Consider the following 9,577-nt stretch of genomic DNA (forward strand, 5'->3'; position numbering starts at 1 on the left):
AGAAACCAAAAATTATGGCATCAAAAAACTAGAGGAAGCCTTCTGATTTTTGGCTTTGAAAAAAAAATCAAGTAGTCAAGTACCAGGGATTGCTGTGACAGAGTAATTTTTCACTTCCATTAATTCCTCTCCCCTCCCCGCTGCAAATATAACAGTGTGTGTGTGCATGCATGTGCGTGTAAATGCACACTTCCCTGGACAATCTTACAGAAATTACTTTAGTTCAGGTGCAAAAATTGCTTCATGAGTTCATAGGTTGTAAATGCCACAGTCTGTGAGGGAATGCAGTGAATATAGTTCAGAGACAGACCCCTACGAATTCAAAGTTGTCCATAGATATACTTCAGTGACTTCACCATTGGTAGGCACTTTTCAGAATCTGGGAGAACAGTTCCTAATTGCATTTGAGTTACATCAAGTGAATAAGATACTGTCTGTAATATTGCTCCAGCAACACTACCATAAAAGCAAGTTAATGTGCATTTTCAAAACCAAGACATTAGGGTTGTATGATGGAGGTAGGAACATGAGAGACCAAGGCTCCTGCATAGGGAGCCATTCCTACAATAACAGGCATCAGTCCTCTGTAAACCTCATGAAAGCCACCTTCCTTTGCATAAATTGTTTTGAATACATTAACAATTTCTGTGTATGTGTGTCCTTCTTGGAATTCCAGGTGAACTCTAACCACGTCAAGTGGATAAGTACAAATGACCACTATCATGCCTGCCATGGAGGCAGTCATTAGTCGATACCCATGTCCAGAAATTTCAAGTTTGGTGGTAAATAACTCTTTTTTTTTTTATAATGGTCAAAGGACAGAAATTTAATTGCTCCATTTCTTTTATACAATCCAAGATACCCTCCTTCTTTAAGGACAGCACACAAGGTAGAAAATACTCCTAAATATTTGCAATGGTGATTATGTGACTGTAATAGTATCTTTACTCAATCCAAAGGTGCAATAGTTGTTTTGGCACAACATCCTGCTATACCTCCAGCCACAAAGGAGTGAAACAAGTAGAATTCCAAGTGAGAAGATGCTGTTGAAAGGCAGAATCAGGCTCCCATTTCCAGCTCCTCTGGCCCCAGCAGCCTCCATGGCTTCCGCTGTGGCCATGGGGGTACTGTCCAGGCTCCAGGGGGCAGTCCTAGGTGGGGGGACCTCCTTGTTGCAGAAGATGACAATGTCTGACCAGGAACACGCAACTGGACAAGCCAAAAGAAAAAATTTAAATCAATATCACTACTAGAAGAGGTACCTCAGTTTTTTAAATGCATTTTAAAATTTATTTTCTTAATTATTTCCAAATTACTAAATTTTAATATTTATTTTAAAATATCTTTGAATGGCAAATTCTATGACTCCTGCCTACATTTCTCCTATCCTTTAAGAGGGCAAGTTTTATGTTATGTCTTATACAAGTGAAATCATGCAAAACAAATTTCCATATTAGCCATATTACAAACACACACACATACACATATACAAAAAACTAGAAAAATAAAGTAAAAAAAAAGTATTTTTCAACTTGCATTTTGAATTCATCTGTTATCTGTTCTTTCTCTGGAGGTGGACATTTTTTCATCATTAGTCCTTTGGAATTCTTTTGCTCTCTGAATTTAAATGATCTATAGGATCCCTTGTAATTTTAATAATAATTGATTATGATTCTCAAAAGATATGAATGTGAGATGAATTAATGTTAAAAAGATAGAGGTTTGGGTTGGGTTTGTTTTCCAAACAGAATAACCCAAATATAGCATTGAGACACTTTAGTCATTAATGACCCAATGGATTGGCATATACTGACAAATTTAACTATATACTCTCTTAAATATATAAAAATGAATAGCATACAAAGCCTCTTATAGCTAATCATATAATTAAGTATGAAATCTAGTAGCAATGGCCTGAGAGATGAAAATGAAATTCAAGAATCTTTTTACTATAAAGATGGTCTTTATTACTTGTTGTATCATTTATTAATTACTATTTTCTCTCAATAGAAACATCTAATATACTTTGTTCACAGTTTTGCCCTTTGATTTATATGTTTTTATTGCTATTTTCAGGATTTGAGACATTCCATTTTTGCTAAATTTTTCTTGTTACTATTTACTGATTTGGGGGCATTCATCTCTTTTCAAGGATGTGTTTAACTGAAAAAAAAAACACAAAACTATTAAAATGGTCAGAAAAATAACTCTTGAATTTAGGAAAGGGGTTCAATGCTTTCAAGGCCTCCACACAGGGCTCTGAGCTACAAACCTATGCAGAATCTCAAGATTGTGATTGCTCTGGTCACTGACCCCTGGGAGTTCTACCCTGCTAGATGACAACTCCAAAAGATAAAAGAATTTGGGGAATTTGTATGCCTTTTGGGGAATAGAGGCTGCAATGAGTGTTCAAACTACACTGACAGACTTGGGAAAGAAATTATAGCCAGAGGCTAGGGCACCTACCTTACCATGGATACTAAAAAAGATGGTCTCTGCCTATTGGTTGGTCTTCTTAAGAAGGATCTCTGATACAATGGGAGAGACTACTTAAGACAAAGAGAGTGCTTAGTATTTGCTTAGCCCCACCAAACTGGGATTATCATTTACTTTAGGGTCTATTATTCCAGTTGAAAGGGCTAGTCTGAGATTCTCTTCAGGGTGGATTCTCATGGGAACAAAGACAAGCTTTGGGATCTCCATCTTTCAAGATGACTAAACTTGGGGTTCTCTTAGATTTCATGTCAAAAGATGCATATGTTATAATTTCCTCTGTTTTTATCATATAAATTTATATACTTTTAGTTGTTATGTATTACTCTCTTCTATCTTATGCTCCTTTACTGAAACAAATGAGAAAAATGAAATAAGGAACAATCAAAGACATCAACGAGAGATGCTACTACAAATCATTACTCAGAAATTAATCATGTACCCTAGAAATTGACTAGTGATTGGCCTAAATTTGGTCTGATTGGTTATAAGAAAGAATTGTAAATTTTTTTCTGGTTGTGTGTGTATGTATGTGTGTGTTTGTATAAGTATATGTGCCAACTCATTAACATGGGTTCACACTGATGCATTAAGAATTCCACAATTCAGGGAAAAAAAGTTTTTTTCCTCATTTCCAGTATTTTCCATGTGCTAAGACCAACCTGTTGATTTAAGAAATCATATTCATAAAATAAAGTTTAAAATTATAAATTTAAAATATTATCATTATTAATATTAAAAGATGATACATTTATATGGTATTTCATATTTACAAATCACTTTTTCATTCCTGATGTAATTTTATCTTTACAAAAATTTTGTGGAGTAGATAACACAGCTACCATTATCAAGTTAAGTTAAAGACTTCTATAGATACCTTCTCTTTATATACCTAGTTCTTTTTGTTCCTATTTATTTAGAAAATAAACTTCTTAAAAGAAGGGATTTGTTTTTCTTTTGTTTTCCCTAGCTAAATTATTGACACATAATAAGCTTTTAAGAAGTACTTCTTGACTAGGTAACTTAAAAGAGGTACAGGAATGATATAAGGTGAACTCATTAAATGACATAGATTTTTTAAAAGGAAACATTAGGAAAAATCCAACATAGTGTAAACCTCAAATTTCCTTAGACTTATAAATGTTGGAAATTTCACCATTGGGATATTTCATACTTGGAAAATTTCTTACTGATAGTCTATTGGAATGGGAACCCCATTGGCATGGGAGGTTCCTTCTCTTCCCTTCTTAAGATTACTTTAGGACAGAAACCCTTTGCTGAACAATGGAAAGGACTTTGACCTATGCTTAAGCATAGAACAGGAATTTCTTTGAGTCTTGATTGATTTTAGAATTGATACAATGGAGATACTTGGAATAAATCTCCACCCTATTCAGTCCTAATAGGATTGAGTAAGGGCTGCAGCCTAGATCAAAATTTAATTATTCCAATCTCTACCCTACTCAAGTTAACAGGATTTAGAAAGGGCTGTAGCAAAGGAGTAAAGATTTAATCATTTGAAAATATGACCTTCAACAGACATGTGCAAAAGCCAGAAACCTCTGGGCTGTCCTGGGTTAAGCTAGAGCCTCCATTGACAGGGAAATTGATGAACAGTGATTGGTAGATGTGAGGACTGAGGGGAGGCAACTTGGAGGGTTTCCTTAAAGATAGGGGGTCTGAAGACTCAAGGAGAGGGTTGAAGTTTTGGTCGGTGTGGTTCCTGGGCTCTGAGAGGGCTTGCTCTGAAGGAAGCTGAAGGTGGGGGCCTCTGAGACTGTTTCTCCATTTTGGACACGTGAGTAATAGGGACTGATCTCTTTTCTTTGCCCCAGCTATCTAAGGGCTTGGGCCTTTTGGCCCAGCCTAAACAGAAGGGGTATTTAAGCCCTATTCCCTTCTCTCCCTTTTTCTCTCTCTCTATCTCTAATTCCCTTCTTACTCCTATTGTAATTAAACTCCAAAAAAGGCTGATGGCTGACTTGAGTTTTTCATTTAGGAATTACATAGCTGATTCCTTGGCGACCTTAAATTAATATATATCAGTCTTTTAAAGTGATTCCCTTGTTACAATAGAAATATAACAGTGAAATAACCCAAGAATGGCAAGATCCTGTATATATAAAATCAGGAATGCTAAACCTCAAAATGAACTGAGATAGCAAGGTGGGGCCAGGAATAATAAAAGGGGCTTTTGAAATTTTTGTATTAGGGACCTTTGCTTCCAGAAGTTAATATAAATATAAATATACTGCTATAAAATAAGGAGTACTCTGAGATGATGCAAACCCACCTCTAAACAACCACAAAATGTCCTCAAAATGAATTTTGGAGTGGCAGAACCAACAAAATATAAGGTGAAACTGTTCAGATACAAGACATTATAGAAGAGCAAGGAGGGATCCATCTCTTTGGGGTCAGAGTGAAGAGCAACATGACCCACATTGCACCCCTAATGGGAAGAGAAAAACATCTCAATCCAGAAGGAGTTGAGGGAGCAGAGGACAGTCCATTCTGTCATCCTGCCCCAGCGAAAGCTCAATCAAGAGGAGAGGAACCCAGATTAATTCAGTGTGAGTAGCACATGAGGGAGCCTACAATAGGAATAATGGTGCTCAATCTAGGCCAGACAACATGGATGAAACATATCAAAATTTCTGGGATGAAGCCAAAGGGATACTTAGGAGTAAATTCATGTCTACAAATGTTTACATCAATAAAATAGAGAAAGAGCAGATCATTGAATTAGGCAAGCACTAAAAGAAAATAGAAAAAGAACAATTTTAAATCAACCAAATTAGAAATCTGGATAATCAAGGGAAAAATTAATAAAATTGAAGGTAAGAAAACCATTAAACTAATAAATAGTATAAGAAGCTGTTCTTATGGAAAAATAATTAAAATAATTTGTTAATTTTATTTTAAAAAGAAAGGAAGAAAAATACCAATATGAAAAATAAAAGGGTCAAATAAAGATCAAAAATGAAATTAAAACAATTATTAATTGTTCTGCTCACCTATGTCAAAAATCTGACAATATAAGAAAAATGGGTGGATTTTTAAAATGACAAAATGTCTATATTAACAGAAGTAGCAAAAGCATACTTAAACAATCCTATCTCAAAAAAAAAGAAATTTTACAAGACATCAATGAATTCACTAAGAAAAAAATAACAACAAACAACAAACCAGATGCATCCAGAAATTAATTATACCAAACATTTAAAGAACAAATAATTGCTATGCTATATGAACTGTTTGGAAAAATAGGAGAAAAGGAAATTCTACCAAATTTGTTCAATGACAATATGTTGATGATACCTAAAACAAGAAAAGAAAGAGGGAAAAAAGTATAGAGAAATCCCTTTAATGAATATTAATTAAAAATCATAAATGTAGTACCAAGGAGATTATGGCAATATATGACTAGGATCATTCATTATGACCAATTGGGTTTCATACTAGAAATGCAGGGATATTTCAATATTGGGAAAACTATCAATATAATTAACCATATCTTAACAGAAGCAACGAAAAACATGATGATTTCTATAAATGCAGATAAAGACTTGTCAACATACAACATCCATTCTAACTAAAAACACTGAGAAACATTGGAGTCAAGTGAGTTTTCTATATAATACAAAATATAATCTTCTAAAATCATGAGTAAATACTATCTGTGAACACGATAAGCTAGAAGCACTCCAAATAAGTTCAAGAGTGAAGCAAGAATGCACAATATTACCACTACTATTCAGTACTTTACTAGAAATTCTAGCTATATCAATAAGTGATGAAAAATAAATTGAAGGAATTAGAATATTTTTACTAGGAGAAATTAAAGGATCAAATGAGGGCTAGTTCATTTGATTAGGGTATATGGAATGGTGATAAAGAAAAAGAGAGAAACAAGAAAAGCTCAATTCTTAGACTTATTGGTTTCTCTTGCTGTGAAGAATGATCTTTGCATTAGAAATGATAGCACAATGAGAAACAGGAAGTTGATAACCATAACCTAGAAGGAGACAGGATGAAAGAACCTAGATGTCATATATTATCTAAGGATTTATGACCTTTTTGAAATACATTTGCAGGCCAATTAACAACTAGCCAATGTGAATCCTCACAGAATAAAGTCAGTATTTGAAAGATCACAGAAAAGAGTAGAGGTGCTAGGTAACTACAGTATAGAAAATATTGCCTTGCCACCCAAATACCCCCAAACGAAGAATTTTAAAAGAGGTTGAAAACTATTCCTGGGGAAATTCTAGAAAGGTTAACATTGCTACATCAAAAAGAGTTCCTGGTAGAGTGACTCCATTTTGTTTCTTGATAAGATCTATAAATTAGTAAATTCAAGTAATAGGGAAATATAGATCATTTGAATTTAACAAAAAATATTGATTTAAAATAGTAATAGAACCCTGATGTGCTCCATTATAGATATAATGCCATGTTGACTCTAGATAATTAACACTTTTTTTTTTTGAGAAAGTGGACATCTACTCACATATTTAATGGTCAGACAGTAGGGTATGGACTCTACAGAATCCACATCTACTACCATTTCCACAAGTCAAACTTTCAGTACAGAGAGGAACTGCCTCATCTTTGAGAGGGAAGCTAAGGAAACACTTCTAATTTAACTCTTTTTGCTTTGCTTTTTTTGCTTTCCATACCTGATTCCCCCCCTGGTCCCGTTTTATGTCCTGGATCTATTTTTATTTGAAGTTGAAACAAATAGGAGACCCCTGGTTTTGCAATCTTCCTTTTTCCCTCACTCCCCCCCCCCTTTTCCCCTCACCACCCTCTCCTATTTCAGGCATTAAGAAATAAAAATCTATTTATACTTCTGCAAAGACAATCTCCATTGTCTTTAGGATAATTATTGATTTTAACACTCTCTAATCCACAAGAACAATTATATCTCTGTGTAGAAATAATGCTAAAGATTCTACTTTTTTGCTCTATGGCACAGTGGATTGAGAGTCAGGCTGTGAAAATCAAACACCAGTTTGTTCCCCTTTTCTTAATATCCTGTGACCTATCTTGGAATGTTTCTCTAGTGAACTAGGTTTCTGTTCAGGCCCCACTCTTTCATCAGATTAAAAACAAGACCTGAGCATTATCTAGCTAAACTCCTTACATGTCATACATAGTATAGAAGGACACCAGGGAGTCTTTTGGCTCTCAGGTGTCCAAGGAGATGCTTGCCTCTTGTTCCACAAGGACTTCTGGCATCGGGAGCCTCTGACCTTGACTGAGGTCAAGTCTGTTCAGGCTAGGAGACCCAGAATAAGTGATGTCAAGGAGGTGATTGTGGTAATAAATTATGAATCTTGAAAGCTTGAGGGTCTTTCCTTTTCCTGGCCATGGAGCCCTCTTTTTTCTGGCCAAGACACAAGTGGTTCTAGCCAAGAAGCTAGGCAACTAGTCAGGTGATTATGTGCCTTTTTCTCTCTCCATTGCACTTTTCACTATTTAATAAATAACTATATATTAATATACCTTCTCTAAAGAATTTTAATCTTGGAATCCAGTGGGTGCAGCCAAGATGGAGGAATAACTAGAGCAGCAACTCTGTGTCACCATGAGAATCCTCTCTGACCAACATTAAAATTCGCCACAAAATAAATACAGGAGTAAAAGAACCAACAAGGAGACACAAGGAAACAACTTTCAAGAAATGAAAAACCAAAACAGTAGGCAGAAGCCATCTGGGGCACTGGGACAAGAGGAAAGCAGAACCATCAAGAGGCTGTAGCAAGGAGTGAAGAGCAAGGCACAACCTTCCCAACCACCCACTCCACATTTGCTGTCACAGGTTCTGAACTTAAGCCCAAGCTAACATGCAGATCTTGAGATTCTGCCTGGCATATAGTGATCCAAGCCAATTGACACCACTTGAAATTTCAAACCTATGGAATAGTACAGAGTCCCATCCTGTGCAATCTGCACCCAGGGGGCTAATCTGTGTGGGCACAGAGTGAAGCCAGGAATCCCAGTCTGGACTGGGGATGAGGACATAATCCAGAGTTTGAGGTTAGGACACATTTCTCAGGGAAGCTTATGTTTATTCCCTTAATTTATTTTTGTCATATTATTCTAGCATTATATCAAACAGCAGAGGTGATAAATAGCATTATAGTTTTATTTTCACTAATTTTATTAGAAAGGAAAATTCTCCCCTCCCATTCCATATAATATTAGCTCTTGTTCTGAATGTTTGCTATGTAATATATTATTAAAAGACTGCTTGTTACCATGGTTAATAAAGTTTTTAAACAAAAATGAATTTCTTCTCCAAAGCTTTTTCTATAGTCATTTTTATGATTATGACTTTTTATTACTGTATTATTGTTACCATTTTAATATTTTCCTAATAAACCTGCTATCCTAATATGTATCCAATTAATGTACCATAATCTTCTTTAATGAATTAGAGCAGATTATTAATAAAAAGGAAAACCAAAAAGTGATAGAGGAAAATCAAGCCTTAAAAATCAGAATTAACCATCTAGAAAGTAATGATTTCATGGGAAAACAAGAAACAATAAAGCAGAATTAAAGAAATGAAAAAAAAGAGAAAAACATGAAATATCTTATTGAAAAAGACAACTTACCTGTAAAACAGGTCTAGGAGAGATATTTTGAAAATTATTGGACTACCTGAAAGCCATGATCGAGAAAAAATCTTGGATGTCATATTATAAGAAATTATTAAAGATAACTTCCTAAAGATCCTAAAACATGAATTTTAATTTTAACTGGCCTAAAGATGGGAAATCCAGGGCTCAAATTGGCTTCACACCTGAATGTCTAGTAATTTGATTAGTATGGCATTGAATAGGTAAATTAATTTTGGTAGAATTTTAATTTTTTATATTGGCTCAGTCTACCCATGAAGAATTAATATTATATCAATAGTTCAGGTCTGACTTTGTGTAAAAGGTGCTTTGTAACTATATATATATATATATATATATATATATATATATATATATATATATATTATTGCTGGTCTTATTTTTGTAGGTAGACCTTTAGACATTTTTTATTGTAAAAAGTTATTTTAAATGAT

General features: G+C 34.5%; 1 pseudogene; it reads right to left on the bottom strand.

Annotated features, from left to right (window-relative positions):
- Positions 1–218: 218 nt before the first annotated feature.
- LOC100617655 (solute carrier family 25 member 16-like) lies at positions 219–2,703 on the bottom strand (annotated as a pseudogene).
- Between the last annotated feature and the right edge of the window lie 6,874 nt (positions 2,704–9,577).

This window comes from Monodelphis domestica, chromosome 3 (assembly GCF_027887165.1).
Source record: "Monodelphis domestica isolate mMonDom1 chromosome 3, mMonDom1.pri, whole genome shotgun sequence".
Lineage (NCBI taxonomy): Eukaryota > Metazoa > Chordata > Mammalia > Didelphimorphia > Didelphidae > Monodelphis > Monodelphis domestica.